This window comes from Parus major, chromosome 1 (assembly GCF_001522545.3).
Source record: "Parus major isolate Abel chromosome 1, Parus_major1.1, whole genome shotgun sequence".
In the NCBI taxonomy this organism is placed as follows: domain Eukaryota; kingdom Metazoa; phylum Chordata; class Aves; order Passeriformes; family Paridae; genus Parus; species Parus major.
Window position 1 is genome coordinate 5,525,921 of NC_031768.1, and position 26,733 is coordinate 5,552,653.

Here is a 26,733-nt window from a genome sequence, read left to right on the forward strand (position 1 = left end):
TCCTTTGAAGTGCATCAAATGCTTGTTGCAGTAGTGGTTAATGTGCCTGATTTCAGAAGGCATTCTGCTTAGTTTTACCTATTTTTCTTGGTCTAAAATTCAGCCACAACTTCGAATATGGGTCAAAATATATTCTGTTTGCCAGTATGTACATTGAAAAAAGAGTCTCACAGCAGTGTATCATAGAATTGTAATGGATAAGTAATACTCTAGTTTGTGCTTTCTAAATATTTCAAATTACGTTTGAGGGTTGTAATGAAATGCTGCTTTGTGGTGTGACAAACCACTGGCAGGGGGGCTGGTGAAGTTTGCAGGATTTAGCTTGGGAAGGAGGTGACAGCAGTGCCTGCAGTGCTGTGATCAGGGCTGGGCAGTGGGGCAGGACACGGGGTTGAAAAGCCAATTCTGGCTCTTGGCAAAATGCACTGGTGAGGAATCAAAACCCTTCCTTGTGATCGTAAAAAAAAACCACCAGAGGTCCAGAGGGCAGCTGTGTGTTTGCTTTACCTGTGCACTTTACCCTGGTTGTGTGCCTTTTCCAAGGGGTATTTATATTTTAAGCAACATGAGATTGCAGCTGGACCCGTGAAGGACATGAGGTGCACAGGGTGGTCAGAACGTGCTGGCTCTTCCTCTCTGAGCCTGCTCTGAGCAGCACAGGCCATTCCAGCAGTGCCTCCCTGATCTTCTGACGTGCAGCTGGACACATCTGGAGGCAGCAGGGCGTCTGGCCAGCCGTGCTTTGTGCCGGGGATACCGCGGGGCGCTTCTCTGCCGAAGGATCCCTGGATTAAGGAGGGGGCATGAACGTGGAGCTGGCCATCCCTTTGGGGCACTGAACCTGAGGTGAACCCTGGTGAGCTGTGAGGGCAGAAGGTGCTGGGGAAGTCAGGGAAGCTGCTCCTCTGGCTGTGCCTGAATTGCTGGTGTGGACAGCTTGTGGTTCCCCTGTCCTGGAGCAGCTCTCCCTGCAGTGGGTGAGCCAGGGCTGCTTCCTGGGGAGCTCTGCCACGGCAGGTCCTTGGTGCTGGGTGGGAGGAACGGGACAACCTCATTTCCCAGTTTGCTAGAAGTGGTTTGGGATTTGGTATTTCGAGGTGATGATTGTGCTGGGGGGCAAGGTGAAGGTTGGGAACTCGTTACAGAAAAGCTGTAATCACAGAATGTCAAGGGGTTGGAAGGGACCTTAAAGATGATCTTGCCATGGGCAGGGACGCCTGCCACTAGACCAGGTTGCTCCAAGCCTCATCCAACATGGCTTTGAACGCTCCCAGGGCATCCACAACCTTCCTGGGCAGCCTGTTCCAGTGTCTGACCATCCTTACAGTAATGAACTTCTGTCTAATATCTAACCTAAGTTTCTCCTCTTTCAGTTTGTACTGGTTACTCCTTGTCCTGCACCACAATTCCCTTACATGTCACCTCTGGAGTGTGTATGAGTTCCTAATGCATTTACCACTGAATGTGCTATACTTGGGATGCTCTGTCAGCATGGAATTCTATTTTCCATGTGCCAGTAAATATTTTAACCTTTACTAATACTGTTTTATGGGTTCCATAATTCAGAAATAGCAAATACTTTTTAAATTTCTCATCTACCTAGGAAAAGTTACCTTTACTCAAGTATTTCTGTTTCCTCTGAGGATAATAAGTAGACGTCTTTTGCTTTCTGTATGGAAATAAATGAATGTGATGGATGTGAAGAGGCATCTCACTTCTTTTTAATTTCTTTGTGTAGGAAGCAGCTCTACTGTTCCATTTTAGCCTCTTGTGGCACCTGGAAAATAAGAATCAGGGAAAGCCTGAACCTGAACTCAGGCTGACAGGGAGGTGTGAAAACAGACTACTGACATGTGGATGCAAATGAGTCTTTTTGGTGGAGCTTGAAGGCAGTCAGTCTTACTGCAGGACCCAGATATGTCAAATTTAAATGACATGGAGATATCTGGTTTATTTGGTAGTTGACTGTTCATTTATATTTTTTTCCATTGCCTTTCTTTGTGTTTAAAAATTTTATACAGAGAAAGGGAAAAAAAAACAAACTCAGCTTGCTTATTTGGGCAGTGTTTGTTTCCTATGGTCAAATGTTGTGATTTCTTTTTTTTTTCCCCTTTGATTTTAAAATTTTAAAAACCATGCTGTGAAATGAATCTGGGAAGCAGTAGGTAGATTAAAAAGGAATACACTTTAACACAACTAATGGAGCTCCCAGGAGCAAAGAGACTGGAAGCACAGGGAGAGAGGCACACGTAAGAAGGAATAAATCTCTTTGACTGTGCTGCTGAATGCTCAAAAGTCTTTCTGCATGTGGTGTGAGTAAATTGCCAGCTGTCTTTAGTGCTTAGGAATAATTATTCCCTTCTCCTTGAGTCATTCTGGAGTCGTTCAAGTCTGTCTGTACATGAGCAGGGCTTTTTCTGTTTCTTCTGATACCACTCAGTGTGAGGCTCACTGAGCTGATCCAGAGTAGTATTGCATGAGTTGTAAAGAAACTCTGTAGGATTGATGGGAGGGGAAACATGTTTTTTCATATCTCTGTCTATTGCAGGGGGTTTTGGCTTTTGGGTTTGGTGGGTTTTTTTGTGTTTTGTTTTTCTCAGTTTCAGGTAGAAATTGTGTGGATGAACCATATAGGTGGAAGCAAAATGGGATGCAGTAAAGCTGCCTGGTTTTAATTCTCTAAGACTTTTAGCAGACTTATTTTCCCTAAGTTAGTTTTTGTCTATGGCTTTTTGTGTACATATGATGCTGTGTGTGTTTTCTGCCCTTTTCTGCCTAAGTTAGGGCCCAGCTGCTGTAAGCTTTTATACAGTGTTTATCCACTTGGAAGTTTCTGTCTGTGTGTTTTGCTGGATGTGATTTTTAGAGCAAAGATAGGAGTAAACCTGGATCTGGTGAGGGAATTGATCCCTCTGTCCAGCACCCCTTGGAAGCTGCCATCCCATGCCTTGAAGAGGTGAGAGAAGCCTCTGTGCTGCCCTAAATAAACTTTCTTGCTGTGTTCAGAGAGGCTGATTGGTTTCATTGATAGAGCTGTAAATGAGACAAACCAGCCTGCTTTAAAACCTCTGTGCCTAATGAATCAGTCAGGATGTTTTCATCTGTCCTATACAGTTTTCCACCTGAGCTACTCTTGACTATAAAGACCTGAACTTACACCATTATGTGGCAAACCCTTTAAATTTGGTTGCTGTTACTTGATCCTGTAGCTGTTGCTTAAAGAAGGCAGCAGAAAGAGCCTGGCTGGGCAGTCCCTTTCTTTTGTGTCCCTGTTCCTGGTGTCCCCTTTCTTTCTGCATAGATCACAAAGCCTGCACACATCTGATCCCCCCCAGAGCTGGTGTCCAGGTAAAGTTTCGCTGCTCTCCCTTGTCATGGAGTTCAAAACAAGTAAATGAACAACAGCTGTATTGATCAGGACAGCATGGAAAAGAGTAAAGTGAGTTTAAAAGAGCAGCTGCTCCCACATTTTGCTTGGAACAGGGGATCACTAAGGATTTGTCACCTGGAAGAGTCTGGGTGAATGTGTAGCATTTTTCTGGCTTATTGTCATGTGGTGTTGTGTACTGACTGCTGAGCTCAGCACTGGTCAGTGTGTCTGCATGGCCAGCTGGACCCAGGCTCCCTGCCTCTGCTACAGGAAATTTTGTGCTTGGAAAAGTCACCCTTGAAATACTCAGTGATCTGAGAGAAAAAGCAAATAAAGTTGTCATCTTTCCCCTCATGGCCCCTGCTTGTCCTGCTCCAGCCCCAGAATTGTTTCCTGCACAGAATTGTTTTCTCTTAATCCGTTTATTTTCTCCCACGCATTTTCTACTAAAAGAAATCCACTTACTGTATACATACTTTTACTTTATCTTTTTAGTCTGCTTTTACTCATCCTTCTTCATTATCAGTATGGTTTCTTTGTTTCCCCCTGTATCTTTTTCTGTGCTTTCTCTTGTTTTCTTTTCCTTCCCTTCCCCTTTTTCATTCCCTGATCCCTTTGCAGAGCCACCCCTTGGCTTCTCAAGACACAAGCCAAAATTAGAGGGTGTAGGAATTATCCCAGGGATAAATCCATGTCTCATAAATCTGGGTGCAAACTGTAATTTCCCTCCAAGAAAAGCTTCCAAACTTGATATAAAAAATTATTAGTTACAAAGACTATCCTGGCCCTTGGGAAGTTGCTCCAGGGGATGCTGGTTTTTGCTGAAGTATGTGGCTCGTGATCTCTTTGTTTTTTAGTTTCATCCAGCATCTTTGTTCACTCATGTGGCTTCTCCTGCCTCTCCAATGGAGTTTTCTTTATCTGTTCTTCTTCCCTTCACTCAAGAACTGTCCCAAAATCTGATGTGCATGTTTTCCTCTTCACATTTCTTCAGGACTTAATTTTTATGCCATTTGGGTAGAGTTACTGACTGGTTTGAAAGCCATTGAGTGAATTCTAGAAGACTGGTTCTACTCTTCAGGCTGACTTTGGAGGAAGCAATGATCTCAACTCCTGAGTCTCACCAGGCTCAGGAATTTGCTGTGTATGTAGAGCCTTCCCTTAGTTTTCAGTGCCTCAGCATTCAGAATTTAAAAAAAAAAAAAAAAAATCTGCTGCTTTGCTTTTCCAGGTTCCTGTCAAGGCTTTTGTGGGGGAAAGTAGACCTTTTGGTCACATGGAAAAAAACTCGTGGGAAAAACAACAGGACTCCTTCACAGGACTCTGTATTTTTACAGTTCTGGTAGATAGGCAGAGTGTCAGTTTTACTTGTATTACAACAGTAAGGCCTATTTGCTTTAAGCCTTGTATTTTTGCAGGACTGGAAATAAGTCCTTGAGGCTGTTGGTTTTTCAATTCATGAAGGGAGTACTGGAAGAGATTTGAGGAGAATAAGTGTTTTTTTTTACCACCCTTCAGTTTGACAGTCAGACCAAGGCTTTTCTGTGGAAAACTGGCGCTTTCTTTGGAAAGGTCAAATATGTGTTCAAATAACAGCGTGCAAGAACAGAAACCCCTTTCAGAGCAGGTGTCCAGAGATGCAATAGAAGTTATCTGCTTGTCTCTTATTATACCTGTCACCAGAGAAATCTGCTGAATGAGTCTCCAGTTGCCAGCAGGAGAAATAAGTTACAGTGAACAATAAGAGGCCCGTGGGGAGTGCCCAAGGCATCGTCTTTCACACAGACTGAAAGCTCTTTTCTTCTGTGCAGGAAAAGAACAAATAAGGAAAATGTTAGTCTGCTACTGACGGGACACATGTGAAGCATTAGGAAAAATTAAAAGGTTGGGTTACTTGAAGTTCTCTGAAGTTTGATCCTTATCTCTGTGCTGACAGGATTGAGAGAAGGTGGTTTTTTTTACTTCCAAGGAAAAGGAGAAGACCAGTCAGTCTGGCACAGAAATATAAACCCACTTATGTTCCTCCAAGTATAAAAATTGCTTGGTGGAACAGATTGAATTGTGTGAGGAGTCCTTGGAGCACATGTACATTTGCAGTTGTAATTTTTTGTTACATGTTTCGTAGAGTCATCAATAGCATTATGGAATGGGGTGGGATGGAAGGGGATTCTGAAGATCATCTCATTTCTACACCCCTTCCACTAGACCAGGTTGCTCAGGACCCCATCCAACCTGGCCTTAGGACACTTGCAGGGATGGTTTTTTTGCCTCTGCATGGAGAGGAGGAAATTGAAGTGCTGATTCTGCATCCCTTACCTGCAGGAGCCTCTCCTGGAGATGTTTTTGCCTGTGGAAGTGAGCATGTATAGGGTATAGAGGCCCTACCTGCTTTGTACCCTTGTTTTATCCTGAGTATTTTTAAGGGTTTTGTAAAATAATTTTATAGAGAAGACTTGAAGTTCATTTTGCGTATAATCTTATGAAAGGTTAGTGAGTGAAGTTAACAGTACAGACTTAAGGCCAGTGGACCTCAAGGTGCTGTAAAAACTATCCTCAGACTTGTGCAGGTTTCATGAAAATACAGATGTGGGCATGTGACAAGCTCATCACTCCTGGGTGCACACTGCTGCAGTCCTCTCAAGGATAGTACCAGGATAATGTGTTTCCCTTGGTATTTGCCGTGTGTTACAGAGTATTTTCTGTCTTGCTGTTACTTGCATGTGCTGAACCCAGAGCCTTGGTTTTGCTGTGCCAGCGCTTTGGAGTTGGAACGCCTGTGAATTTCCTAAGGGAATGTGCTTGCTCCTTTCATGCTGGAGGATGTGCTCGGCTGGGTGTGAGGATTTTGGCCAAGAACACTGCACCAAAATATTCCCCACATGATGGGCTGCTTCTGCATCAAATTCAGCAGCTGTTTCCTCGTATTGCTGTCTTCTGCAGTGCTGTCCTCTGCCAATTCTCCCTTTTCTCCCTAAGGAGAATGCACACTGGAGAGCTGATTCATCAGCCCAATGAAGAGCTGTGCTCAAATTAGTCCTTTCCCCAGGCTTCAGAGTATTGTCCAGACATGAACAGGAATGGATGGTGCTAGGTATGAGTGTACAGCTCTGGTAAGGATTTTTCCTGCGTGTTTCTGAGGGTCTTGTTACCTCATTTGGAAGTAGAACTGTTTCTGTCTCCTTTTGCAGGCAGCTGCCAGATCTGCTTTGTCTGTTCCCTACATTGACCTTTTTTATTCCTTTTATCCCTGTCCCCTCAGTTTGGCTGTTCCCTGTTGTCCAGCCCCTGTAAGAGAAGTGAACTGCCTGATAACGAGATATATTATATATATATAAAGAGATATATTCCTTTTATTCTGCAACTGGTTCTTTATTGGGGAGCCAATAGTGAGGTTTTACATCTAGGTGGTGATAATGTGAATGCATGAGAGATCTGCTTTCTCTCAGATTTCAGTGGCTCAGTGCTTATGGCTGGAGAATAAGCCAGAATGTATGATATACAGAGCAGGAGCAGAGAAAGCAAAGAAACAGAACAAGAAATTACTGAAAAAAAAAAAAATTCAGTCTCTAATATATTCATAAATATTTGGGATTTCCCCCACACACTTAAAATATTGCTCCACACGTCGCTCTTGTCAGGGTGAGCCTGGATGGAAGGAAACCTTCCCTCTCTCCTTTGATAGCTGCTTTCTCTAGGTTCTGGGTACTCATCAAGTGAAGACAGGGAGGGTCAGGGTAGGAGACATCTTCAGTGCATGTCTGAAGCAGAGCCCTTGTGTGGGAGTTGGTGATGCTTCATGGCAAGCTGTAAAAGGGAGATGTTTGGGAAGCAGAGGCTCAATGAAGCACTTGGTGGTGTTACTTGCTGCAGTGCTCTGGGACACAAGAAGACAATTCTGAGGGAAAAAAATAAGAAAAAGTCAGAAACATGATTGTAAGGACTGGCCCCTTGTCATCCACTCTGCTTAGACCCTGTTAGGTTACCCCCTGACTTGTTTTTGACCAAATCTGGCCTTCTGGCCGGTCTTGTAGCAGCACTGGTCAAGCTTAAGAGTAGAACTTGAAGTAGCAGTGGCTGCATTGCCTGGCAGGGTGCGTGCCACAGTGGAATCCTGTCCTTGCCTTGAGCCCTTCATGAGGCTTGTGAATCAGCACAGAGTCCACTGAAGAAGAAACAGGCTTCTACAGCAATTTGCCCTGAGCCCATGGGATTCATATCCTGAGAGGCTGGTTAGTACTAGCTCTGTGTTTGATAACCTCTGGGTGTTTGAATGTCGTGTTTGGAGGAGGAAGGGGGGAAAATACACCCATGTTGAATGTTCAGGCTCAGGATATTGCTCAAACTGGAAATCAAAGGACCATGTGGTATGCTTTTCTGTCTTTATCAGTAGTTCAAACAGACATGCTAATCCCCGTTCTTTCTAGTAGCTGTGGGGATTATAACCACAGTGACAAAGGCACATATTGTAAGGAAGATTGAAAATTTACCTGTCCATCAGATGCCTGAAGCAAAAGTTTATAAAGACAAACAAACCCCCAAGCAACAGAACCATACTGCAGTATAGCATGTAATTCTCATAAAACTTGTTAGCAGAACTCCTCTCTTCCCCTCAGTGCCAGTGCTGGGCTTTGGCTGGGATTTTGGAGCTGTTCTCTGTGGATTTTTCTCCACACAGGAGAGGATCCCTTTGCCAGGGGAGCTGAGCCCCATGTGCAGTGTAGTAGGAGCAGGCCAAGAGAGCAGATTTCAGTTTTACTTGCTTTGTCCTCTTCATGTTCTTTACATTTGAGGTACCCTACTCCCTCGACTGGCCGTCCTTCCTGTGCATGTGCTGCAGAGCTCTCTGGAGGAAACCTGTCCCCTGGATCTCTGGTCCTTGAACTGCTGCTCCAGGAAGTGTCAAATTATCCTCTTCCCCATTTCACAGAGTGTCATTTCCCTGACAGTGGTGTCTGTGTAAGCCTCCTGTGGGAACAAATGTTATTTCTCTTCCTGCTCACTTGGGTGACCTATGGAACCTGCTGCCTGAATCCTGCTTGATTTCTGAGATTAGGGTGCTGTCAGGGGGTGGATGTTTTTCTCCATCAGCTCTCCAGAAGCACATCCAGACCAGGGTCTCACTTTTCTGCACATCTTGTTGTTTGGGGGAGACAGAAAAGGAGATTTCTCTCAAGTTTTACAGCTGTTTTCCTCTGGCCCAGTGAAGAAGCTTGATCCAGTTGGATCCATTCCTCTCAATATGTGAAATGATAAGGAGCAGGCACAGAGCTTTGCTGTGAGAAGAGGCCAAGCCAAACCCTTCTTCCACCCTGTGGTACAACATCTCTGCTGTCCTTGAATGGAATTTTAACAGCTCAGCCTTGCTCAAAACAGCAACTGTCACCTGTAAAGTCTCATGAACCTCTGTCCCTACAAGTTGTGAGCTGATGTGGGGTGAGAGAGTCTGGTCTGGGTGTAGTTATGGTCAAGGTTTCCAAGGATGTGTCTTCCAGACCTTTTACCTTCATGTAGAGGGAGTTAGCAGCAAGATAACCTGGGCCTTTGCTCTCCGTGGATGCCCAGGCAGCGGGAGCAGTATTGATTCCAGCCTGGTGCCTTGACCAGGACTGCTGTTAAATAAACATTGGGGGCAGTTCTTTGCTCGTCCTGCTGCCTGCAGGCCATGGAAAGGTATTTCCAGGCCAGCACCTCGTATCTTGCCTGACGGAGGTGGCACGTGCTGCCCGGTTCTGCCTGCAGGAAAGGCTGGACACAGATACCTGCAGGGCCCTGAGAGTCACAGGGGGCTGCTGTGGACACTGAGGGTCTCATTTCAGCCTCACATGTCTGCTTGAAAAAGTTGGAGTACCCAGCATGGGTCTCGTCTAAGACACTTGTCACAGAGGAAAAACTGTTGTGATCAGTGTCTTGGAACAGACACAGGGGGACAAAACTTTGTGCTGTGACTTCTTAGTGAGTGAGCACTGATGAGTAAAAAGCAAGAGATGGATCCTGAGGTGGTGCAGATGGATCCTGAATCTGCTTTACCTGCCCTCCCCATGTTTTTGTGCCTGTGTGTGCACTCAAATCAACCAGCCTTTTGTCCCTTTTGATTATCCTCTACAGCAATTTTGCTGGGCCTCCAACCCTTTGGATCTTCCTCGTTTCCAGGTTTGTGCCTCTGACTCCTGTCACCTTCCTTGAGGAGACCTCGAGGGGAGTGGGCTTCAGGGCATTGAGACCCTGAACTTGGAGTGCTGTCTGCTTTGCTGGGCTGGGGAAGGGAAGGAAAATTTACCAAAAGCCCTGTTAGCTGTTGCCATCTCAAGGGAAGAAGCTGCTGAGGGAAGGTAATGGTGCCTAGAGTTTTTAGGATGAGGGTAACCAGTGAGTGTAACAAACCACCCAGGTGTCCCAGATCCCAAGTGTGCCTAGGGGGGATTTAGGCCTGGCTTATTTGGAAGGCAGTATAAACCAATAGATTATGCTTCTGTGCTCATAGAGGGGATTGATCTTTGTCTTGGGAAAGGATATTTTTGGAGTGGATGATACAAAATAAAGATGAAAATAGGGGTGGTGCTCAGCAGTGATAGGGAAGATGACAGAAGGAAGGGCAAATATTGAGGAAAGAAAAGTGGCACAAGAGGCTGGAGGGGCCTCAGCAGAAGGCAAAGCAGCACAAATGATTGAGAGCTGCAGAAATGGTGGTTAACATCAAATATAAAAATGCATTACTTATAAAAGTGCAAAGGGAGCAACTTAGCCCTCTTTAGCTACTACCTTTGATGCTGGCTATGGCTGGGACTTGGATGTGTTCTGCCTGGACTTCCCTTCTTGCTTTTTCCACCTTCTCATAGCAGGTGCCAGAGGTCATGTTGCAGTCTTAATTCCCCTGAAAGAAGCTATTTTTGTCACTTGTGTGCTCTTGATTACAGCATGGCTGGTCCAGGGAGTGACCCCCTTGGTGGTTTGTGTCCTTGGGAGCTTTGTGCTTGTGGAACCAGCTCAGGTCTGCAGGGTGTCTGCTCAGAGGAGCACACCAGGGAGCTGGGGAGGACGTGTGAGCAGCTCTAAACAAGTGGGTTACACCTGGCTGTGTGTTGGCCTTCTCCAGTGCACAGGTTGTATTGGTCAGTTTGACACCCAAATACTGACAAGATCTATAAAACAGCTAAGTTTGGGCATTAAGTAATAGAGGAAAAGAGAAGATTGCCAAGAGGCAAACCCCATTTCATTCACAGTGCAGGTTTCTGAGCAAACTTCTCTTGACATGCTTATTCTGGAATTTAATCCATTTTGAATAAGGGGTTATCCAATTCACAGAAGAGACAAACTGCCTCAGAATTTTCATCTGAACTAAATAGCTTTTTACCTAGGAAATGAGAATAAATCAGATGTGCTCCTTCTGCCACAGATGAACTTTGCTTAAGCAAAAATAACTTAATTTTGCTTGGTGTATGTGTTTTGTTGTTTGTTTTTAATAATCACAGAGGATAAAAAGCATCTAATTTCTCCCTAAGGTTTTTCATGCTTTTGCTGTCTTGCTTTGTGGTACTTTACAGTGATAAAGAAACTGATTTTTTTTGTTAGTAGAGGATGCACAACAGTGAGAGAATTCCCTTTTTTGGTGAATTTTATGTTGCTATGAGAAGAGGATCCTTGAATTCAAACTAGATATTTTCTTCAGTTTTCTGCAGAAGACTAAAATGAAATCACAGCTGCATGGGAAACATTTTAATCAGTAAGGAAAAATATTTCACAACAAGATAGGAGAAGTTAGGTGGGTTTGCTCAGTTGAAAGCTTTCAGAACAGCTTGTTTTAAAATTAACCTGGAGTCATTCTGGCTTCCATAGTACAGCAGTTATGTAGTGCAAGGTCTCTGTAGACAAATATACAAAGGTCAGTCTGAGACTGAGGTAATTAAGGCATGTATGTTTTTAACTTCAAAAGTGTATAATTTTTTGAAGATCCATACTTTTACCCAGTGGAAAATCTCTGACTTGGCTGATTTGCACTGCATGAAGGCAGCAATAACCTGCCACTGACCAACCCTATTCATCTGATATCAGTGTGTGTGCTGAGCATGGCTTCATACTCTGGAGTCCCTCCACCATCTGTTGTTTACCCTGGGATCAGAGAGCTGTCGATGTGTAGGCAATGCCAGTTGGTAAAATACTTGAAGGGCACGGCTGAGTGATGGGACATGTCTGTCTTGTAGGTAGGGAATACCTGGAAGTAAGACAGAGTTCAAGGTCAGAGGAGGGAGAGGTTTCAAGTTAATGCACAGAGACAATACATGTATTGTCTTCCCCCACCCCATCCCAACTCCTGCTCTTTCATTGGGCACGTTGAGAGATCTAGCATAATGCAAAACTCTAAAATAACTGTGGCTAGATAACAGCTGTCTTTCTAGATCAGCAAATTAAAATACTATTAGCTCCAAAACACGAGTTTTCTTCCCAGTTTTGTAAATGTTAGACCCTGTCTTAAACTATTTTCTTTTTCTTATGAAAGTTTACTGCAACTAGCAGAAGTTTCCTTGACACAGTTTTTCTTTTCCTGTTCATTTGACATAACTCTGCCTACACAAATAAACCACACCACACCTTTGATTAACTGTATCTTGTCCTTGAAAATGTATCTTCAGCTAATTTGCGTAAGATCAGAGGCACAGGGATATTGGGGTAAATCTATTGGAGGTAGAGGGCCAGGAATCTTCAGGGCAAGAAGGTAAAAGCTCAGAGGGAAGACAATAAGGAAGAGATTAAGTAGTCTTTTATAGTCTGAGTATTTGTATGAGCTGAGCTGCTGCTGTTCCTGCTAACTTAAGGGTTTGTTGCAGTATGGTGTGTCCTGGAGTTTGGTTTGTGTTGTTTTTAACAGGTAACTCACAAGGTGTCTTGAGGGTTTTTTGGGGGTTTAGACAATTAAAAATACTTAGAAGTGGCAGTTTTTAAGCTTGAGTCTGAAGAGTGGCATCTAATCAGAATGACATATTATATTGAGGAGTTTGCTTTCTGTGTGGACGGGTTGGTTTGGTTTTTGGGTTTGGGTTGTTTTAAACATTTCTTTGGAACTGAGGAAGCATTGTTCTGTGTGCACCCTTAAACCACCTCGTGTGGTTCAATGGGTGCTGTGATGTACTTGTTGCAGTGCTCAGTAGCCAGGAGTCATAAAGCAGACTTCCCAGTAGAGTGTATTTTATGGTAATGCTTCATCAGATTGTGCTTTTTTTAGAAGGACATAAAGGAATAAATATAGAACAACTCAGATGCTAAAAATAACCACTTGCATTGACGTCTGCTTTTTTTTCCTTTAAGAGACCTTTTGGATATTTAGCAAGATGCATCATATCTGCTCAGAATCCTTTTGGCTCTGGTGATGTCTTGAGGGACAGACAAATCAGCTGATCTTAGAAAATAGCTTATCTTGGTTTGATTGAAAGTGCAGTGTGGGAATAGAGCAGATGCCGAGGAAGAGACTTGATGTGGGTAATGGAATGAGAAGTTGGTTTAATTACTGCAGCTGTAGAAGCTGGGCATTTATGATCTTGAAGATTAGAAGACTGCTCGGCCCGTGTGTTTATGGGGAAAAAGAAGGATACTGAATACTTAAGTCAGACCCTGAGATATGTAATGGATCTCACTGAAAAGATGGTCCCTTGATAGGAATGCTGCTTTCACTGAATGGCCTCAGTTGCAGTCCAGGATATAGTAATTCTGGCATCCTTTTAACTGTCAGATGAGGGAGTGAATAATCTTCCAAAAGGTTTCTAATCCTGGAAGCTGAGATTTTCGTAGCAGGAGAATGACTTACTTGAAGTGGATTTTCAAGTAATTCTCAGTTTGCAGATGAACTGCTGTGGACATGATTCCTTGCAGGTATTCGGCCACTTGATTCTGTTCCAAATAGTCCTTTGAGATCTGCAGTGTGAGAGTGAACTGGTGAATCAGTTTGAGATTAGATTATTACTTCAGTGCCTTTTGACACGGATGAATTCAGTGCCGTGCTCCTGTATTTACGAGCTGTGCAGACATTCCAGTGTCCAGAGACACTGAGATAGGCCCGAGCTCGTCCCCACGGCCTGCTGCTGTCAGGGGTGGCTGCTGTGGTGATGGGGGATGAGGGCTCGGGCCTTTTGGGCATCTCTCAGGTTGTGCAGCATCAGACAGGTGCTGGTTTCTGATGGTTGCAGCAGACCATTCCTGCAGACGGTTCCATGGCCACCACCAGCTCATCCGTAGCCACCCTTCCTCCACGGATGAGCCGGGAGCACATGGCTCTGCCCTCCCCGAGGGCTTGCTGAGGCTGCTTCTCTCTTTGAACTTGAGAGCAGGTCAGATGTAAACTGCAGCTGAGACATAAAAATAGCTGGCACCTGCTCCAGTCCCGCTGGGCTGGGGTGAGCAGGGCCCTGTGCCAGCCCTGGCTGGCCAGGGAGAGTGGTCTGGGGAGCTTTTCTCTGCCTGTCACAGGTGTGGCCGTGGGGAGGAGCGTGGACAGACCCATGGCAGGGCTGCTCCCTGGGCTCTGCAAGATTAATAAAACACCCATGCTGTGCCAGCCTTTGATCACAAGTATTTTTGTCTCCTCAGCCGCTGCTCTTCTGTTTGACTTGGTTCCTTTTCCGCCCCCCCTTCTCAGCTTTTAACCAAATTTACTGTCTCGCTGTGTTTGACCAAGGTAGGACAGTGTAAAGATAATGCTTCCTCATAGGAATTAATTACATTGTTATTTTATAATGCAAGCCCCATCAGGCTTCTGGAAATCTATTATTTATGTATATTTCTGGTTAATTAAAAATGCTATTAAGATGGTATTAAAAACCTTTCCTTGTGTAAACAAGGGGAAAAAAGACAGTTCAAAACTCCAGTGTACAAGTCCTGCTACATAAGATGAGCTAAGCCTTCTCTACCTCCACTGTTAGCTCTAGTGAAGATTGTATTTTGAATTTTTTATCGTTATTCTATTGTTAGACACTGTTCCCTGGTATGAGTATGAATATCTATAGTACGAGTATGCAGATGTATAGTTTTTCTGAGAGCCTGAAGAGGTGATGCATTCAAGATTATCATCTCATTCACTATGAAATGGCTTCACCTATAAAAAAGAATAATAGTATTTTTCTCAGGTTAAAGGGGTATTAAACCATTTTTTCCTTGTTTTGTCCTGGAATGAGATATGATAGCAAATGTAGCTTGTTTCACTGTTGTCTCTTCAGATCTTACCTGCAGCAGTTCAGAATTTTAAAGGTTTCTTTAAAATACTTTTACCTTCTTAGTGCAGAATGCTTAGGATTTTGGACAGGGAGCAACCTTCATTAGTTTAAGTGCTTTATAATAGATTTTATTTCTAAAGTGCTCTTCATTAAAGTTCTTAACTAGATTGCCATTCTAGAGCCTTTTAATTTCACTCAAATTTGAATTACGAATGGTGAATAAACAGAAACATTGGTAGGTAGTTTAATCTAACCAGGGGGAGTAAAAGAACTCCTGGAGGATCCCTGAGCTACAAACAGGTTTGTGCCCAGTGCTGGGACATGGCTGTCCCTTGGATGATGGCCAGGGTGAGGTGGATGTGACAGTGAGGCAGACCAGGGACAGTGTCAGGGAATATTTTTAGCCAAGCCTGCTTGACTTGTGACCCTGGTGAGAGTCCCTTGCTAAAGGGGGCTTAAAGTAGGCTGAGAAAGGGTGTGGGTGAGCTCAAGGCGATGTGAGTCTGGCCTACTGGGATGTCCAGGTGGCTGAGAGTTTTAATCCTGATGACACTTCACCTCCAGGTTTTCATTTTGGAACCTTACAGACTCAAAGCTGGTAAAGGAAAGGTATTTCTGCCAAAGACTTGCTGCAATTCTCAAATCCCATGAGATAGCTCCTTCCTGTTACCTTTGCCTAAGAGTACCTAAGGAAATTATTAATTTGCAGTAACTGCAAAGTCTGCTTGTGGAAGATCAGAGCATGAAAGTTAATGATCAATTGCTTCTTGTTATTGGGTAATTATGAAGATTGTCTTTAGGATTTTTTTATTTTTTTTTTCCTGACTAAAGTCCACTGAAAGCTCTAAAAGCTACCTATAAATCTATTGCACACCAAAGAAAACATCACAGCAATAGGAGAGAAAAGCTGATGCAGCACCTGGGGACAATTCAGGGGCCCTCAGCCCCAGGGTTTGAGGCAGGGCACAAAATGAAGGTGGCAGAGGACCACTGTACTGACAGAGATGTGCTGCTACAAAGATCAGCCAGAGGAAACAATGAGGAAGAATGGAAGCCAGAGGAAGGATGTTTGCAACTTATTTTTTTTGTTTGTTTGTTATTGAAGAAAAAGTGAAAGAAGAGGAGAAATCAGTAAGTTAAGCTTATCCCTTACTCTGAACATTGTTCCTGTGTATGTGTCCCACACTCACTCTGCTCAGGTCTGTCTCTGTAGTATTTCAGTGCTGATTACAGCACCTCTCCTTGTTTCTGTGCTTTACATAGCTCTGTGTTCTGCTGTTGCCATAAACATTGTCTGTAATGGGCTTATTCTAAGTAAAAGTGTTTAAAAGAAAAAAGAAATTCTTAGAATCACTCTGAATGTGACAGATTATATATTGCAGTAAGAAAAAAAAAAAGTGTGCACTTAATGGTCATTAAAAAATAATAATTTAGGTCCTTTTTTTTCAGAACCTACTTCTTCCCAGAAGCCAGTTTAGGCAACACTTTTAGAAAGTATGGATGAGCTTGCATCAACATTCAAGATTTATTTACAATTTAAATTTTGTTAATAAACCCCAAGCATTCCAAAACACAAGGAAATGCAGAAACCTTGACTAAGCCTGCTCAAATTCCCCTCTTACACTTACTCTCTTACGCTGCTTTTCATGTAGGCCTTTAATCAGGGATAAGGCATGGGAAAACCTCAGAGGCAACCAGGCTGTAAGAATTTACTCCTGGGAGTACAGTGCTCTGTCTGGACTGTAACTGGGATTAGATTTCCCAGGACAGGGCACACTTCACTTGCTTCAAAGATGCTCTGCCCTGCTTGCTTAGGGCAGCTGTCTCCCAGCTTCATTTTCACATGGCCATGGTTTCCTGTCCAGTATTTGGAATTCTGTCCCCTCTGAAACTCGGAGTGAAAGTTTTCCAGCACTGTAGTGCTGTACTGAGTTAACTTGCTGAGAACTTACCCTGGCTCTGGGCTCTAGCAACAGGAGAATTGCAGCCTCTTTCAGCAAGAATAATTCAGCTTCTTCAGCTTGGACCAGAGTTGTCTCAAACCTGCTGCAATGACCTCTGACATCACCTCCTCCTCCTCCTCCAGGTGTTGCCAATCACTGCAGAAGGGACCATGTGCAGCTGCTTCAGCCCCAGCAGTTCACAGCTGGAAAATTACAGGTGCAGTTTGCCTATAAAAAATAAGAGCCATGATAAGAACCCACCTTCATCAGGAGGTTGAAGTGACACTGTGCTGTGGCTTGGAGCAGCTGAGGTGGATGAATGGAGCAGTGATGCCTGGCAGAAGGCTGGGATGGACAAGAGGGGGCAGTAATGTTTTAGGCTGCCACAGCTGAACCTGCTCCAGGATGTTTATCCATCAGAGCCCTGGCTCTACATGGTTAGGGACAGAGTTGGATGAAACTGATGGGCTGCTGGTGCTCACGTTCTCCTGCTGAGTGAACATGGAACTTTGTGGAATTATGAGGCCACAGATACATTCACCCATTTCATTCTTGCCTCTCTTGTCTTAGAGAGAAGCTCAGAACTGAAGGGTTTGGTTGCAAGTTGGAATGGAAAAGGAATAGCTTTGTTTGCTGAAGAAGTCTAATTTCCATCTTGCAAAGGAGAGAATTTGTCTGTCATTGGTCCATCTAGATCTGTAGTCTGGTTTATAATGGATTTCCCTACTGAAGGATTTACAGTCAACACAGTGACTGGTATTTGCTCTGTCATTTCTGTGTAATTCAGGATTCCAGTTCTGTTTTCCCTCTACTTACACCACCTCTGACAGCTGTGGCAAGAAGGTTCATAGGTCAGGTGTGGATTATGAGGGGGGAAACCACTTCTGATTGTTGTACACCCATCATAACTTACTGACATCCTCTCTGGTTTTCCTGCTGCTAATTTCCAGTTATCTTTAGTTTTGTTTTTAAAGGCTCTCTTTCTGAGAGGTGATGGTCACAGTTGTAGGATGGTAGCAGGAAGGAATTTCTCAAAGTCATTCTGTCAGTGATGGATGATTCCATAAGACACTGAGAGGGGCATGCCATGAAATCAGCTTTGCTGTCTGGGGAGTAATTCAACTTGTGATTAAAAATACATTATCATTTCACCCACTTTTTCTCCTGACATTAGTCCATCAACATCAGGTTATTATATAGAAGATGGCCTTTAGAGAGCGAACCAAGCTGTGGAACCAGGGATTAAAAGATATTTATGCTTCCTATAGTGAGGAAGAAAGCTGACCAGAAAATACTTTCAGTAGTTTTAATAAATTATTTAAGAAAAAAGAAAGATGGGGTGGAGGAAATAAAAAGGAATGTAATGTTCTCCTTGTGAGATGATGCTGAATATAGAGTTGTGAGTGGCCACTTTTGAATCTTGTGTGCCTTGAATGTCAGAGCACTGAGAATATTTTCAAAGCTGTGGTATCACAAAAGAGCTAATGGAAACATGGGTTTGAAGGTTATATTGAATTCAGTGCAAGTACTGTGCAAGAAAGAAACTGTGTGTTTAAGTGCAGGCACATTTAAAATTAATTGCAGGACTGTTTTGAAATGGAAAAATACTTGTGTGTGTATGCTTAACTGTGTCTCTCATCCTCAATGGACTGCCTAAATCTGTTTGTTCCATTTTAGAAGACATCAGAAAAGCAATTTGATACAGCTGCCAGTGTCCAGTACATAGTGTTTTATTTATATATCTATATATTTATATCTCAATACCTTTTTTTTCCAAGTGAGAAAGATGAAGATCTCAAATGGGAAGAGTTTCTCTCTCATTCTTTGGGGCTCAGGTACCTCTTAGCAGGCACCAGTAAAATAAACATTTCCAGATCAAAGCTTGCTTTCAGATTCTATTCTCTTGCATAACGCTGCTGTGCTTCAGTCTTGAACCAGAAATTATTCTCTTACCAGTTTCACTCTTTCATTCTGGGAACTTTGACCTCAGTTTTATCAGCTTTAGTAAAATGTCTGCATGGGAGTTGCTGTACACAGGCAATGAAAAAAGCAAAGATCCTTCTGGTAGCCCATGTTTTCAAGAACTGCTTCAAGACCAGAGAATGTGCTTGTACCAAGGAGCAGCTCAACTTGTGTTGGATTGGTTTTAAGGATCCCTTTGTTGTGGGATAATGGGAAGCAGGATGAGATACTGCTCGTGACTTGCTGAGCTTTTTTAATGAACACTTCTTATTGCCATAGTTGCATGTGTGGATTCTAATGAAAACAACATGGCTGATGTTGTTATTTTAAATTTAACAGTGTTTGTTTGTCATGCAGGTGTGCAGGAATGTTATGGCAGTTTTTTATATGTTATCCTATAAGCCAACTTCTCCCCAGCTCTGTAATTCACAGTATCATCTTCCCCCACCAGCACTGACAACTGAATCACCTGCTTTTGGTGATTCTTTCATAGACCCTTTGGTGAATATTTAGTTGGAACAGCTACAAAAATAGTTGGAGCTAAAGAAAGCTGGTAATATGTCATAATGGAGCTTCCTTAAGCATATAGGTTTATTGTCACCAAAAACTTCTCCCAGAACTTTGCTGTTCTCAAGGGTTCAAGCCTGAACTTACTCTTGACCAGCTGATACCTGTTTCAGCAGCCTTTTTTAACTGAAGTGGTTTATTTTTCCTCCTAATTGTTTTCTTTACTGTCTTATGAGGAGCAAATGCATCCCAGTCCTGTGGCTCCAGTCATGGCCATGGTGCCTGTGTTGTTAACACCTCCATGCTCCTTCATGTTCAGATTGCTTCCCAGCTTTGTCACCAGCTGCCATAATTACTCTTTTTTTTTGTATGCAAGCCATTAATTAACAAGAAGACTGATTGTTGGGGTTTGTCTTTTCATCAGTTACTTCCAAAAAGCCTGCAGATTTTTCTTTCTGTGCTGTCAAGCACCATCTCTTTTGGGCAGAATCTTTGCTGCTGTCACAATTCCTCTGTCTCCAAGTTCACACTTTTAATGGGATACCACATGGAAAAGTATGTTTGTTGAATATCCAGATAGCTGACACTTGTATTTATTTTGAACACACTCCCAGTAACCAGCCTGTTTTGTTCTGAGCTCTTTGTAGCTTCATGTTCTGATTCTTCTTTGTCAGTCTTTGCTGAAATCTCACGTGCTCTTGGTGAGTTCTGTCACCTTTCTTATGTGACAAGTCAAACTGGTTCATGAAAGTACTGGCACTAAAGTCTTGAAATGAATCTGCATCTTCTGCACTTTTAGAGGTTGGAATACAGTTGGCTTTTAATTGAGTGTTGAGCAGATGCACATTTTGGTTTTGTTGGAGGATTTAGAAGGCAAAAATTGCAAAAAGCAGTGTGTGTTTTTCAAATGTTTGCCTGGTCATGTTTTCCTTCTCTTTAGTGGCAGTGGTGGAAGATGATGCCCTTTGTTCCAAAAGCCAGGAAGTGTGTTTTGACATAAAACTGGCCTTGGCTGATGTCCCAGCCTGGATGGTCTGGCATTAACTGTCTGCAGAGCTAAAGCTGAGCAGGGTGGGTAGGAGTGTCCAGGGTACCTGGTGTTTCCAAGTACAGTTTGGTTTCTACAGCACAGTTTTATCTGAAGTAGTTTGGAATTGAGCAGTTTTCCAGTGGCATCATGTGCAGGGTCAGCATGTACACTAAGAACCTACCTGCCTGGTCCCTATTTCTGTTCCTCTCATAACACTGTCACAGAACTCTTCAAGTGTCTGAATGTTTCCTCACTGATTACATCCTGTGGCAGGTACCTGCTGAACATCCTAATCAAACATTTCTATTTGTCTGCACACTTTGCATCCTGGTTAAAAGAAGTTATAAATGAAGTGATCCGTGTGAGAGGAGCACTCTTTGTTCTAACAACTTGCTGAAGGAGTGGTGGGTTATAGAAATGCTTTGTGTTAGCTTCTGGGATACATTAACTTGCTGGGCACATGTTTGGAGAATATTTTTTATTTTTTTAAGGAAAAATAGGTTTGCAGTCTGGTAAATCTGAGTGTCTTCAGGGCTTTTCTCATTTTTGAAGTTTGGGGTGTAGGTTACTGCATGAAACTTTCATGGTGTGAGGCTTGTGAAATTAGATAACATGCTTTAAACAAGCCACCTCTGGGTAAAGTACATCTCTAATTACTGAGACTAAATTATGTGGAAAGTGAGCTTGTGTCTGAAGTAAATCTCCAGATCAGTAATCTAAAATTAAATAATGATTAGCTTAATTGCTTCAGGATCATAAAAAACACTCTTAATAAAATACAGGGATTAAGTGTGTGTTCTGAGAGCAGATAATTGCTTCTGCTTCGTTTTCAGTAACTTCTCTCAAGACAGGGTTTGGAGGTAAGAGAAATAAAATAACCTTTTATTATGCTGATTAGTAAAGCCAGGAAAAGTAGGCTAGTTCTTGTTTATGCAAGCCTTTTCTTCTGTCTGAATAGAAGCTGCAATTTCACTATTAGTGGTAAATTTAGAGCACTTGCTTTTAATTTCATAGACATGTGCCAGTTAGGCCCCTTGAAAGCAATAGTAGTTGGTACCTGTGGAGCTGAATGTAGAAATATATATGTGAAGAAGGATCAAGTAGGGTTTTTTTCATTCAGAGAAAGGAAAAAGACTCATAACTGTAGAAAGAAGTGTCTGAGTTATTCATTACCTGGGTTGGCAGCTGCTTGTTTGCATTGCATTTTGCTTCTAAACAAAATATTTTTACCTTCATTCACTGGAGAATGTCTTTTTTGCTTATAGGCAAATGAGAAAACAAATCTCTTGAGACATAAGCAGTGGTACTTCCCTGGAGGGAGGAGATGGGGATTCTCCTGTTGCTCTGAGTGTTGCCAGTTTCCAGAAGTGGTCCCCAGAGGTGGTGGTAAGAAAGAAATCTTCCCCCATGTTTCTGTATTTGCGTTTTGTCTGTAGCAATATGCTTTTGGGAAGAGGAAAAAAAAAACAAACTGAAAAAAAGGGTGTGCAAATCCTGTTCTTTTCATAGAGCTGCATGAACTGCTGGGAGAGGCGTCAGAAATCTCCCACTCAGAGAATTTTAGTTGAGGAATGAAATCAGCACTTGAGCTTGTTGCTTCTGCTGTCTGGTGTGTGCTGTACCTGCTGGTAATCATTGTAGCAGAGATTTAACCACAAATAAACCTCCCTGGGACTCTAGAAGTGCTTATCTGGCTCCTCCTTCCTTAAATCTACAAGAAGGGCAGCTATGCCCTACAGTGCCTGGAGGACCTCCTTTATGGGCTTCATAGAAATCTCATCTCTGCTGACTGGGGTCATCTTAGGCTGCCTTTAATCTGAGCATCTTGAAATTTTATCTAATAACCAGGTGTGAAAATCTCTAAGTATATCAGCAAGCTTCCTGCTTTTTGCCTTTTTTGGTAGTCTGTCCTACAAACAGTGACAGGGAAAGTGGAAAGCTGCTGAGACCCCACTGACACAGCAGTGGAGCAGTTTTTTTCAAGGCAAGATCTTAAAACCTGTGGTTACTGCCAGATGTTGACATTTTAATGATGATCTCTGATACCCTGACCCTTCAGGGGCTATTAGTAGATTTTTTTGGTAAGAAAAATAATTTGATCTTGGTGATTTTACAAAGACCTAAATTATTGCTTTGGCATTCTATCTCTTTTCAAGGTTTATTGTAGGACAAAAATGTTATTTTCTGTGAGATATTTCTCAAAGCTGTGATTCATAAAGCAGCACATACTGGATCAGCCACAATCTGTGTTCAGGGCATGTACTGACCCTGTGCAAAGTTACATCCCTTTAAGATGTACATTTTCCTGCTGTAGAGGAAGTGAAAGCAGTGATCCCAGCTCATTAGGTGGGCAAATAGATGCTCCCTGCAAGCTCAAAATATTCTTGGGTCAAAAATTTGACCCCCAAAAACTAGCTATTGCAGCTATAGCTGGCTGAGTGCCTGCAGCTTTGGTGTGTGTGGAGGGACACCCAGTAGGTTGATTTTTTAAGGTAGCCTTGTCCCAGTGTCATGGTGACCAGCTGCTTTCAAAACTGGTTGTGTAAAATATTTTTGCCTGCTCTGGTTGACACTGGTGTAGGAGAAATGCCCCAGAAGCACAAGAAAGCCCTTTTTTATGCATTTGCTGTTTTGTAGGATACTTTTTAACTCGCACGGCTGCAATGTTTGCATTTCTTCTTTGTGTGTAAGGCTTGAAAAGGCCATTGATGAGTTACTGAGAAGCTAAAATATGCTGGGGCAGGGGAGAGCAAGATTTTGAATTGTAACAGCTCTTGAGTTCTCAAGCTGTGCTTCTGTTCAAAGAGAAAATCTGAGTTTCTCATACCCAGCCCTGCAGGCTGCCAGGCCCTGTTACCTGTGCCCTTGTGTGGTGTGGCCTGGGTGTCGTGTCTTGGGTCACTAGAACCTGCAACGAGGAATAAATTGGAAATGAAATGTTCTGAGTGAAGTGAATGGCCATGCTGCAGGCTGCATGGGTTTACTAAACCCCTGTATAATTCCTCACTTTTCTTGATTGTCCAGTGGAGGCCACACAGATGATGAGAGGGCTGGAACACCTCCACTGCCAGGAAGGGTTGAGAGGATTGGGATTGTTCAGTCTGGAAAAGGTGATCTTACTGTGGCCTTCCAGTGCCTAAAGACAGCCTGAAAGGCAGATGGAGAGAGACTATTTACAAGGGCCTGGAGTGATAGGACAAGGGGGAAAGGCTTCAAACTGAAAGAGGGAGTGAGATATTGGGAGATATTGGGAGTAAACTCCTCCCTGTGAAGGTGGTGAGGCTCTGGCACAGGTTGCCCAGAGAAGTTGTGAATGTCCCATCCCTGGAAGGGTTTAAGGCCAGGTTGGGTGGGGGGCTCTGAGCAACCTGGGATAGAGGCAGGTGTCCCTGCCCATGGCAGGGGGTTGGGACTGGATGATCTTCAAGGTCACTCCCAGCCCAAACCGTGATTCTGTGATCTGACATTGGCTGCTGTTGTCCTTATTGTGTCTCTTTCTGGGGGGATTTGTCTCTCCGGCTTGTCAGTGTTCTAATTTGTAGAAATTGCTGGAAAAGTCAATTTTGATAAAAAACTTAATTGGAGCCAGAAAGAGGAAAACAAAATAATTGGATTCATCAGGCTAGACCAGAAAGCAGCTCACAAAGGCAGTCATGGCAGTCACAGTTTCAAGAGTTTCTACAGTTCAAGCAAGGCAAAATGTAAAATATATTGGAAGACCAGTCATAGCCACTGTTTTCATGTTTAATTTACCAGTGTGGAGGCTGTGGTTTCAAAGCCAGTAGGATAGAGGCCCCTCCACTGGCAGAGTGATGTTCTGACAAGCTGCTCCAGAGGTGTGATCCCTGCTGTTGTTGCTGTGGTCTGGTTTTCAGGCAGAATCAGTTTTGCCCAACTTTCAGAAGTGATGTTCTCTCCTTTCTGTTTTTAATAGGTGGGGCACTGAGTTGTTGCACCTTGTATTTGCCGGAAGGCAGCATGACAATGTCTTTTTTTCTGTAGCACTCAGTTCTCCTGCTCTTCAGAAACTTTTTAAACCATTAAACCTTGTGCCTCTTTCCCAGGGAAAGAGCAGCCTTGCTGAACAGTGCTGGGTACATTTATGGCTGGAACCCAGCACTGTTCAGCCCTGCCAGGGTGGTCACTGCTCTGGGCCAGCACAGGATCCACTTCCAGCTGGGAATATCTGCTGGTGAAACTTTAAGGACCAAACTTGATCCCCTGGGGATGTTTATTTTGAGAAGAAAAAAGTAATCCAAACGGAAAGTGCTTTCTTAGAAGCCATAATGGCATTTACTCTTTCATAATTGTTTTGAAAATGTCAATGTTGCTGTGGGAGCGATTGTTTTCACATGTGTAAGTTGTGAAGGCCACACGTTCAGGACCTTTGGCAGTGCTTTCTAAAACAGCAGAAACCACAGATTTAAATACAAATACTGTCACAGGATGTGTTTCAGGACAATATTACTGTACTTTAGCAGCAAGGCCACTTTTGATTCAAGGGTTCATTTTCCCAATCTCTGCACCTGCGTCTCCCTCTGGAGAGAGCCTCCCTTTCCTCCTTGTTGTGGTGTTCAGGTTTAATGGGATAAGTGGTGCCCAAGAGTGAATCAGACTGAGGAGTTGAAGACAACCAACCTGTGGTTGCAAATGGCTGATAAAGAACACCCTCTAAAAGCTGAGCAAGCCCCTTCCTGTGGGATGTATGAAAAGGACAGAGAGGAAGAGGCTCAGTGCAGTGTGTGAGCTGGTGATGGGGCTGCTGGGCCCTTGTGGGCATTTTGCAGGTCACTTCTGGATGCTCTTTGCCTTGGCTTTGAGAGCTTTCAACTTGTTCAGTACCAAGTCATCTGGGTACTTTGGATCTGTGTTGCAAGATGGGAACAAAAGGCCCAAACATCACCTTGTGCAGTTCTTTTCCCTGTGCTGAAGATATAAAAATGGCCCTTACTACTGTCCTGTGTGCCCTGGGTTAACTGTTCCCTAATGTCTACTAAAGTGATCTACTTCATAAAATTGAAAAAAAAAACCCCAAAATACCTCAAAACCAAACCTAAACAAAAAAACCCCAAACCAAACAGTTTAGCTCAAGATGTATCTTGTTGGTACAGATGTGGGATGAGTAATAACTGTAAAAGCAGTTATACAAGCAAACCTTGAGGACATGCTGACCTTAAGCCTGAGTTTAGAGCCTGTAGTAGTGCCTGGGAGGGGAGTCAGTCAGTCAAACCAGGCATAGGAAAAGCTCCCAGTTGCCTGGAAGTAATGAACTTACTTACAGTAAAGTACTTCTGATTAATGCAGTGAAGTTTAAATTATTCCAGTTATTTCAAAATCTGGTTTATTACAGTAAAGATAAAAAAGAATTTAAGTAGACCTAATAAAAAGTAGCTAGTGCTTAATGGGCTTAAAAGTGAACAAAATCTGCAGATTCTAGAAGCAATTATATATTGCTGAGTAAATAGCATGAAGGTTCTTGTTATATGTCTTGATTGGAGAAATATTGATTCTTCTAGATTAGTTCTGGTAATTAACCAGGCTGCTTGTTTGTTTTAAATGAAGCTAGTCTGGTTTGCTAGACTCATAGTTTGTAAATGTGTCCTATATTAACACATTGCACTGAACTGCAGGCAGTTTGTAATACCCTTGAATATCTGAATTTTTTGGCATATAATTGCAGATGAGCTGAGGGTTATTCTGGCAGATAGAAATGAATCATAAGAGCATAAATGCTGCTTCTCAAACTGCTACTCAGCCTGACTGAGGAGCTTTTGAAAAGCAGTGTCAAGCTAGCAGTGGTGACACCCATAATTCCAGTTTGGCATATAGGGTCTTTTGAATATGAAGCTTTGGTACAGTGAACACCTCTCTTTTCTAATTAGCTTCTTAATGTTTCAAGTGATGGGGAGCAGTTTTTGACTTGCAAACTGTTCTGAAGCTGCAAGCTCCAAGAGAAGTGGGTGCTCTTTCTACTTTTTACTTTTATACCAGAAATTTCACATTCTGCATTTCTTCTAGGACTTTGTAACTGTTCCAGCAGGAAACAACCTCTGCTTTGGTGTTTTTTTGTGTCTCTGACAGAAGTGGAAGCAATGCAGAGGAATGTAGGGAGATGTAGAAGGTTCCACTCAGGCATCTGCCCACCTGGCTGGGGCTGTGATCACTGAGAGATCTCCTGTGGTCAGATTAGTGTCGGGATTTGTGGCACTTGTAGGACTGAAAAAAGTCCTACATTGGCAGAATATTTGAATGTCCTTTTGTCTGGGTCTGTCAGAGCCAGTTTGCATGAGCCCATGATAAAGAGAGCATCTGTGAGAACTCCCAAAGTTTCACTATCAGCTGTGGAGCATCCCTTGTGCAACATTGCTGCCTGAAGGCAAGCGTGGATTTCTAGTGGGCCAGTCATTCCTGGGATTCCTGCAGCCCTCAGTAAAATGGTATTTAGGTCATGTCTCTCTCAAACATTGCATTAAAAGGCCTCTGTTCAGAAGAAGCTGAACAAGGGAAACTGAATTGTGACAGGGCTGACCAGTCCTGGATTTGGGATCTTTGTTGGCAGCATCTTTCAAAGAGTCTGTGTGTTACCACAGAAGGGTCTCCTGCTCTGCAGAATGCAGAATGGTCTAAATTAACTAAATATGCTGGCCTATTTAGCAGTAGAATTCCAAAGCCACCCAGGAGATGGGAGATCTTAAGAAAAGGTGAGAGCTGTAGATGTTTCTT

The 26,733-nt window shown here is 43.2% G+C and overlaps 1 protein-coding gene across 6 annotated transcripts in view; it reads left to right on the plus strand.

The window, feature by feature from the left end:
- Nucleotides 1–587: 587 nt before the first annotated feature.
- AGPAT3 (1-acylglycerol-3-phosphate O-acyltransferase 3) overlaps nucleotides 588–26,733 on the plus strand; it is a 69,503-nt gene continuing 43,357 nt past the window's right edge. Inside the window, exons 1-2 of one of the 6 annotated variants that reach the window (XM_015638838.3) lie at nucleotides 588–856; nucleotides 21,276–21,396. The gene's annotated coding sequence lies outside the window, so the exon portion shown is untranslated. Of the gene's footprint in view, nucleotides 857–13,932; nucleotides 14,034–15,485; nucleotides 15,700–21,275; nucleotides 21,397–26,733 lie in introns of those variants that run through there. The other 5 variants (XM_015638854.3, XM_015638846.3, XM_015638870.3 and 2 more) reach the window with 5 other exon arrangements.